This window comes from Limulus polyphemus, unplaced genomic scaffold (assembly GCF_000517525.1).
Source record: "Limulus polyphemus unplaced genomic scaffold, Limulus_polyphemus-2.1.2 Scaffold2734, whole genome shotgun sequence".
Classification (NCBI taxonomy): Eukaryota; Metazoa; Arthropoda; class Merostomata; order Xiphosura; family Limulidae; genus Limulus; species Limulus polyphemus.
The window spans coordinates 4,853-14,507 of record NW_013668344.1 but is presented as its reverse complement, the minus strand read 5'-3'; the positions used below and the strand labels follow the sequence as shown (position 1 = coordinate 14,507).

General features: G+C 34.4%; 1 protein-coding gene across 1 annotated transcript in view; it reads right to left on the bottom strand.

Annotated features, from left to right (window-relative positions):
• The window catches only part of LOC106467767 (beta-1,3-galactosyltransferase 5-like), a 31,535-nt gene extending 22,437 nt beyond the window's left edge, over nt 1-9,098 (bottom strand). Inside the window, exon 1 of the mRNA XM_022395964.1 lies at nt 9,017-9,098. The gene's annotated coding sequence lies outside the window, so the exon portion shown is untranslated. The remainder of the gene's footprint in view (nt 1-9,016) is intronic.
• Nucleotides 9,099-9,655: the final 557 nt, after the last annotated feature.

Here is a 9,655-nt window from a genome sequence, read left to right as displayed (position 1 = left end):
ATTTGTAGTGTCAATAACAATATCTATAGGCTAGTAGTAAGTATGGTGAAAAATGCAGCTAGGCCTAACGAGCTTTCACTTTGTTCTACTTACTCGTGTTTTTATAATGTAGTATTTTTCATTCAGAGTATCAAATACTGAGGTTTTTGACAAAATCAGCATTTAATCCTTCATAAGCTCGTGATATCTCAGGTAAACCGATACAATAAATTAGGTTGGATCACTATATAAGAAGAGGTCCGAGAAGATAAATTACGAAGTAATACAGAGATCCAATAAAACTTACTGAGTCTGTGTAACAAAATAAATTGACTGGACACAAATTGTGATACACAATGAAAACAATCTTTATTAAATTCTCAAACACAAACACATGTTTGTAATTATGTTGGATGATGGACAGTCACCTTTATTAGAGTTGTCAGATTATCAGGCTGTCTCTACTCCATTCCGACTTACTTCCAAACTAACCGATTCATTTAAGTCGATGTTCCATATTGTATAAATGATTAAATCTCACGTTAACTAATTAAATTAATAACATAAGACTTATCCAGAGCAACTAGCGATACCTATATGACTGACCATTCCAATTCAAACATAAGAGAGGTTATAATCTTGAGATATCACTTGATCTACGATTGGAGGACATTGCTGTCAACCTTCACGCAGAAAGTGCAGCTTTATATCCGTAACTTCTTTGGGTAGACCATATATTAACTCCAAGGGAACGACAAAGAACAAAGGTAGCCAGAATGAAAAACAAATTATCGACTTTCTTGAGTACTCTTTACAATGTGTTTTTCGATAAACTGTACATACCTACAATAAACAAATATTTTGAAATTTTCTGCATTAAAATAAGAAGTAAAAAACACATACCAAAGACCTTCAAATTATTTTAAGCGTAATCTGATGTTTAATATCTTATTCTTAGACAGTTGTGAATATTCAGGTACCGTTAATCCAGTATGTTAGTCCTAGGCACTTTTGCGTCTTTTAACTCCTTAAAAAAATATGAATCAATTATTCCAATTAAATAATATTATTTTTAGTAGCTTGTCCTAAATTCAATATTCAGCTGATTCACTTCAGTTGAGAATGACGTGTTTGAGGACTGGTAAACCTATGTCATAACTAAACTTGATTCGTCACCTAAATAGCACACACAGTACAATACGAATGTCATCATTTAACACCTTTGTAGATGTCCAGACAATAGAAGTATTTCTATAGTTGTCTCTGATGTGTGACCCTCTGAATCTTGCATGATAAATCAGAAGTACCTTTGTCATTGTCCAGTGCGGACGTTTCAAAGAAGGCCAGTTAGTCACAGCAGAATTGGGTGCCAATTTGTTTGTTTGTAGTTAAGCACAAAGCTACACAATGTGCTATCTGTGCTCTGCACACCACGGGTATCGAAACACGGAAGAACTATATGCCAGCTTGTTTGTTTGTAGTTAAGCACAAAGTTATTATAGGGTATCTCTTCTCTGCCCACCACAGGAATCGAATTAAAGCAAATTGGTTGCCAGTTTATTTGTTTGTAGTTAAGCACAAAGCTACACAATGGGCTATTTGTGCTCTGCCTACCCTGGTTATAGAAACACTGCAGAACTGAGTGCCAACTAGTGGGTGAAATAATATAAATAATAACCCGTATAATTTTTACTGTCAATAATAATCTGGTTCATTTGTCCACTGGAGAGTGTTTCTTTCCGAGTTTGAAGTCATTCTCTGCAGTACGTTTCCTGAATCTGCATTTTGAGGATACTTTTTAGCTTATCTGTTGGACTTCCGTGTATCTGAATACCACGCATATATTGTTGTAACATGTTTTATCGTTAGGCCAGTTCTATTTAGTAAAAATAATGCCAAGTACAGTTTAGTTTTTTTTCTTTCTTAATGTTTGTTACATGCTATCTTCATTTATACTTGTAGGCCTAAGTGCGTAAAAAAGCATTTCAACGGAAATTCTGAGACTGTGATAATTACGCCTAACTCGCAAATAAACTTACTTACAGAATTTTCTTGGTGATAGACACGATAAATCTTACTTTTAACAATGAATTGTGAAAATGTTTTCTGACACTGGACTCATAAACGCACTGAATACTTTACTGAATTTTCATTAAATTTTCTCACAATAGTTATGTGTGTGTATAATGTACTGTCGTTTCTCCAAAATTCCACGAAATTTCTAGATTATTAAGTCATCATGAACTTACTAGATCTTGCGTCGTGCGCCCTCCAGCAAACATCTAAAATAAAACATTGAAAATAAAGCTTACAACAGTACTTGTGAGGACATACATTAAACAGATGTTTTAAGTATGCAGGAACTTATTCGTCTTAAATCAGTATCGTCTGAGAAGCTGACTTTTGGTTTACACATTTGTTTAGATTATATTAATTTGAAGTGTAATAACGCTGTTATATTATATTTTCAAGCATATGAGGAAAGTCTAAATCACCCATGTCGAATGATGAGTCAAACTCTCTTGATTATAGTTTAAAATTATGTTACTTATCAGTATGTATTACTATATACCAGACAGCAGAAGCGAAAGCTATTTTAAAATGATGTTACTTATCAGTATGTATTACTATATACCAGACAGCAGAAGCGAAAGCTATTTTAAAATGATAGTTACTTATCAGTATGTATTACTATATACCAGACAGCAGAAGCGAAAGCTATTTTAAATAACTAAAAAAACAAAAAAAAAAAAAAAAAGAGAGAGAGCTCAATTTAACTAAGTTTTCTTTAGTTGGAATGTACGTATTGTATTCGATGCTTAGGCTCATTTTCAAAACATATGTGTATTATTATTAACAGATGGCGCTAAATGCACTATATGACGTTAACGGTTAATTTAAGATGGCGATAATAATCATAAACATTTTCCAAACTATATTAGGCCTTGGAAACTATATGAAAAATATTTTAAAAAACGAAGTCTATGTGCAGTTAATTTATGCAAGGCTACAAGGAATTCGTTATATTTGGATTCAACTAAGACAAGTATACTGTAGGTAATATACTTTGAACAGAAGTAACAGTTTAATATGATAAATCTTAGGGACTGTCTGACATAAAATAAACATCATATCTAAGTTAGTTATATGCTATATGTCGTTATAGTGAGATGGAACGAATAAACAGGATTTTATTCAGTGCTACAAGCGTTCTAATTTTTTCCTTTGCTAATGTAAGCTATACTCTAACGGAGAGCCTTGCTTTACTAGAAAAAGTACCACCTTTATTAGATCCTTTATTGGTCTCCTCAAACACTAGCTGCTTTAGGCGACAGGTCTGTTCTGCTATAAGTTCGTAACTTTTAATAATGCTTTGAACTGACACTTGCCCCAAGTGCTGTTCGAATTACATCATGACGTTTTCAGAACGTCTTATACACGCACGTGCTCCTGATGACGCGTTGCCTGGAGGCGAGTTTTGACAAATCGGATCTGATGAATGAATTTCGAAGGTTGAGAGTTACACAAATTTAGTAAATCTTTTATGAACTAGCATGAATAATTTTAGCAAACAGGAATAACAATGGATCAGTTTTGAACTAGCCAGATCAATAGAAAAAGCAAAATCATTAAAAATAAATATTGGGCGTTTGTTTAGAAAAAAGAGAGAGAGAGAGAAAGGTTACATTCAGTGTATATTTTATTAAACCTTTACTCAAACAATTTAAATCGATAGCTGTGAATTTTATGGCCCATGGTTCGCATCCCAATGCCACAAAGTCGCCAATTCACTTTGGAGCCGTGGGCGCGTTACAAGAGTGACGGTCAAATCCTATTATTTGATCAGAGTAGCCCAAGAATTGACGGTGGGTGCTGCTGAATAGTTTCCTTACATCTGATCTAGCATTTCCAAATTGTACTACACGTACGTATTCAACAAAGAAAACGCCTACTTTATTAGTTAGAAATTAGAGACGCAGATAGCCCTTGTGAAGCTTTGCACGAATATTCGACACAAACAGAGGAACTCAAACACTTCAAAGACACCATTTTCTTTACTTATAATACATAATGAGGCTCAACATCTTAACTGTTCTAATCTTAACTAATCTTGAGGAATAGGTAGTAAATCTCCAAATTATTTCGATAAGTATTGATAATCCATGAAGGAACGATATTACAATTATAGTACAAATAAACATAAAAATAATGAAAGCAACAACTAACACTAGATACGGAATAAAGGGGCCGGGCGTGGCCTAGTGGTATTTGTTCCTTGTCTATAAATCCGAGAAATCGTGGTTCGCGTCCTGTTCCCGCCAAAATGTAAGTACAAAAAAATTGCGCTTTCGGGCCGTGTATGAGATATAATAGTCCAATGCTAATATTTGGTGTGACAAACTTCGTAATTAGAGTACGCAACCCTCATTTAGCTTCGTCCGATATTCAACAAGCCCCATTTTTTATTAGCCCGAAATTAGGAATGGCTATGCGCAGATGGCCCTGGTGTAGATTCGTGCAACTATCGGAAACAGTGAAATAAATACATTTTGAACGATTTGTTTATTTGGACCTTATTTATGATGAGAAACCCTTTAAAGGGTACTGTTTTAAAAAATGTTTATCTAATGTAATATATCATTATTTTCTAGTAAACCAACACTTCTTTTCTCTGAATCTATTTAATTTCAACTGTTTATTTTACAGCAAAGCCACACTGGGGTATTCACCGTAGGGAATCGAACTCCGGATTTTGGTGTTGTAAGTCCGTAAACTTACCGCCGCTCCGCCGAGGGTTGGTTGGTTAGTTTTAATTAAGCACAAAACAACACAATGAGCTATCTGTGCTCTGATTACCACGGGTATCGAAACTCGGTTCTAGCGTTGTGAGTCTGCAGACATACCGCTGTGCCACTGGGAGGCTCCACCTAGTGTTCATTTATAGCAACTTTACTTTTTTAATCGCTCTGTGTTCCTTCTTCACACGATGTTATCGAACAGTTACAATCAGCTACCACGTTCAGTTAAAATTAATTTCAACAGTTTGTTTATTTGTAGTTAAGCGCAAAGCTTCACAATGGGCTACATGTGCTCTGCCCACCATGAGTATCGAAAGCCGCAGACATACCGCTGTGCCACTGGGGTAGGGGGGTATTTTCAACAGAACCAACAAAAGAAGATAATATCCAACTATCGATATGAGTTTATAATGTTCAGTTCCAATGCGCAGGTCGTTTTTGTTAAAAAATATTTTACGTGACCCTTGTGTTTGATATTATGTTCGTACTGTTTCTGATATAAAGTTAGCACACAGGATCACACACAAAAAATACAACGAATTTCAAAAAAATGTTCTTTACCGTCCTGAAGAACAATACTATTCGAAAGCGCTCGAGTTTTGGGTCTTTTTTTTGAAATTCATATTCGTATTTCATCAGTGAAATCTTTTTGTCAATTTAAAAAAAAAATGCTACAGAGGTTTTATATATTCTCACCAGAGGGTGTGATGTGTTAAACGTTACCCAGTTCCAATATAGATTTAAATCTGTTATTTTAAAGCAAATATTTCATTGATTTAGGATAATGACTCTTTATTTGTAAATAACAGAAGTTTTAGTGATAATAACAGATTGCTTGAAAAATATATTTTAACTACTGGGAATCGGTTTGCTCTTATATTTTTATTTACCTTTATGACCAGGAACCTGTTTATTGTCTGCTTACGTATGAATGTTATTGTTACAAGCTATTTAAATAAGAACTCACACTTCAGCTTATCTAGCATCGGGGATAGGGTACACAATAAAAAGTTTTTGAACTCCCACAAAAATGTACTCTTGTTTTTCAAAACAGCATATCGTTCAGTACAAGCTTCAAAACTTTGTATACAAACACTTGTGTGTAGTTGTGAGTTATTTACATAGCAAAAACTATGTTGTATCAATTATATTCAAGCGTTAGATTCGTAGCTTTCTACTTCTTCCAGAGAGTCTTTTTCATATTTACCAGCTTCCAAAACTGTAGAAATGTACTTTATCTGTTAATAACAATGAGGTGTAATAGGTTTTAGCTTAGTGCTAAACTAAGTCGAAATTAATCATTTCTGAATCAGCTAGATCCTTTAATAACTCCTCACCATACGATCTTACTCGTTAAAAAAGAAATATCTAGTTAAGAAAAATTCAAATTCTTGAGGTAGATATCAGCCTAAGGTTTATCAGGCATCATTTCGATTTTATGTGATAAAATAAGCTGAATACTTTTGTTTTCTTGTACAGTTCTTTAACTAAAGTTACATACTAATTATTAAACAAAAAGTTACATACTAATTATTAAACAAAAAGTTACATACTAATTATTAAACAAAAAGTTACATACTAATTATTAAACAAAAAGTTACATACTAATTATCAAACGAAAAGTTACATACTAATTATTAAACAAAAAGTTACATACTAATTATTAAACAAAAAGTTACATACTAATTATTAAACAAAAAGTTACATACTAATTATTAAATGAAAGTTACATACTAATTATTTTCTTTGTTTGTAATTAAGCACAAAGCTACACAATGGGCTATCTGTGCTCTGCCCACCACGAAAACCCGGATTCTAGCGTTGTAACTCCGCAGACATACCGCTGTGCCACTGGGGAGCTACTAATTATTAAACAAAAAAGTTACATACTAATTATTAAACAAACTTAATAAAAAGCTATTTTGGAGAATATTTTGTGTTTGAAGCTATGCCCCAGGTGTGAAATTTTGTGTTTAAAGCTATGCCCCAGGTGTAATATTTTGTATTTGAAGCTATGCTCCAGGTGTGAAATTTTGTGTTTGAAGCTATGCCCCAGGTGTAATATTTTGTATTTGAAGCTATGCTCCAGGTGTGAAATTTTGTGTTTGAAGCTATGCCCCAGGTGTGATATTTTGTGTTTGAAGCTATGCCCCAGGTATGATATTTTGTGTTTGAAGCTATGCCCCAGGTGTAATATTTTGTATTTGAAGCTATGCTCCAGGTGTGAAATTTTGTGTTTGAAGCTATGCCCCAGGTGTGACGTTTCTGACATTAGAAAATGGATGAAAATTTTAACGATTTTCTGGTAAAAAAGATTTAAGGCTTTAAGTGGCTCATGAATGGAACTCGACCAATAAACAAACTAAAAATTATTTGGGTACAAGTCGTAATCCCCGATAAAATTCGGGGGGTCGATTCCCAGTGGTAGACAGAGAGGATAGCTTATTGTGTAGCTTTGCTCGAAAACGGAACAAATTAAACCAAAAAAAAAATTAAAATTGTAGGAAAGTCTTTTGACTGCGTAACCAGCTTTAATTTAGGCAGTATCGTGTTTCAAATTTGAAATTCGGCTTTTGTTAAGTTGATTTCGAAATGAATTTCTAAGTTTCGTAGATTGGCTACTGTTTAGCCTTGGACAGATAATATAGAAATGAAATAAGCCTAGTATGATATGGTTTCAACTGCACAGAAAACGTTGGCTTATTCTTGGAAATGACAGTTACGTCTTGTTTGTTTGGTATGAATTTCGCGCAAAGCTACACGAGGGTTATCTACGCTAGCCGTCCCTAATTTAGCAGTGTAAGACTAGAGGGAAGGCAGCTAGTCATCAACACCCACCGCCAACTCTTGGGCTACTTTTTTACCAACGAAAATTGGAATTGACCGTCACATTATAACGCCCCCACGGCTGAAAGAGCGAACATGTTTGGTGTGACGAGGATTGCGAATCGAGCGCCCTAACCACCTGGCCATGCCGGGTCCTGTTTATTAGGTGGTTCTTTTCTTCTTTATCTTTGACGGAATATGAAAATGGGTTAATTTCTGATTTTTAAAATTGATGCTTTATATATATATATATATACACGTAACAAACAAACTTGCTATACAAAGCGGCTTACAAAAAGAACACATAAAAGAAGAATACAATAGTTAGGATATTTTTTCTAGATTAGGCCTAATATTTTTTATAATAAGAATCATATATAGATATATTTCTGTCACTAAAAAAGACAAGGAACAAGACACAGGGTCTATAAAATTGAACAGATGCGGCACTACGCCTTTCGTTTTGAATGACTCTATAGCGCGTGCCTACTAGCACGCGATCGCGTGTCTAGCCTCATAGTGTTTCGATTGGTTATGACGAGCACTTTCGTCTTTGAAATTCTACTATTTGCTTTGAACTTACTGGAATAAAAGTTAGCGATGTCTATTTTAAACAATAAACAGGTTCATTTGAAGTGCTCTGGAACTGTCAATACGGTCTGTCGACTTTCTAAAGTCAAAAGTTTTCATGCGTAAAGACCTGATATGTGCGCTCAAGTTTTATTTAACCCGCTCCTGAAATTCTTAAGAGGCTCTTTCCGTAGTGTGATCGTTCATGTATTTTGTTTTAACTTTTGTTCACGGTTAACTCTAAACTATTAAACTTTACTGAATGTATAGTGGACCAGAAGGGATATGTCTGGTAGTGAATATTTCATATAAAAGAACACAGTTTTTATTAGGTCATGGTTGGTTTAACAAGTATCAAGTAGTCTTTCGATCACCTACTAAACAGGGGGATATTTAGAGCTCGTTTACTTTATGTTTGTTTATTATTAATAGAAAAGAGTCAAATACAATACAACTTAATCTGGTGATTATAAAACTCTTTTAAAAATCGAGGGGCTCTCAAATTTTTGCGATTTTTCACTGGAGTAACAAAGTCCTAGCTGAATGACCGTTTTATCTTCATTTCTCTCGGTCTAAAGTTTCCCGATGGAACTTGTAGTTAGTCACAGTATCACAGCTGCTGCTAGATAAGATAAACACGCTACCTAGGCCTTTTTATATTCTTGTCACAAACCAAGTAAATATTCTCTTAAATACTTCAAGAAGTTACTGAACCAATTCCTTACGAAATACTGTTTACTATAAAAATGGAAACTCTCTTGTCATAGTTATATAAGTACTATCAGTAAAAAAAAAAAGAATGAATCATTTACTGCACATCAAAGATCGGTTCCAAAACTTACAGTTGATGATTTACAGTTGCTTGTAGACAAAAGTCAGTTTTGGAAGGGGAGGAGCAGTCGGACTGACAATGATTGTTGGCTGTTTCCTAACAAACAAACAAACAAAACTTGATCATTGGTTAACATTCATTTCAATAGTTTTTAATTTTATTTTTGATTATTATATTTTTATTATAGAGATTGATTTGCAATGTTATACTAATATATGCATTTAGGACTAACCCAAATCTCCTAAGCTGGCCGAACCATGTGAGATATTATTGGGATTACGACCGAAAACATCGTTACACCCAACTGATGAAACAATGCATTCTAATCTTTATAAGCAGAAGCGTAAGTCAGGCTGATTTTTAGTTTCGTACTGAATAGGTTGCTTGTGCTGATCAGAAAGTTAATGTTAATTAGCGACCTTTAGTCCTAACTTTTGTTTTTATAAAACGATATCAAACTATGAATGTGTAGCCCATTCAACATGGCCCCTCTGTGGCACAGCGGTATGTCTGAGGACTTACCTTGCTAGAAACCGAGTTTCGATACTCGTGGTGGGCAGAGCACAGATAGCCCATTGTGTAGTTTAGGACATTTCCCGTGTCCTCCGCGGGGAATTTAACCCCGGATTTATTCGTTGTAGGTCCGTAA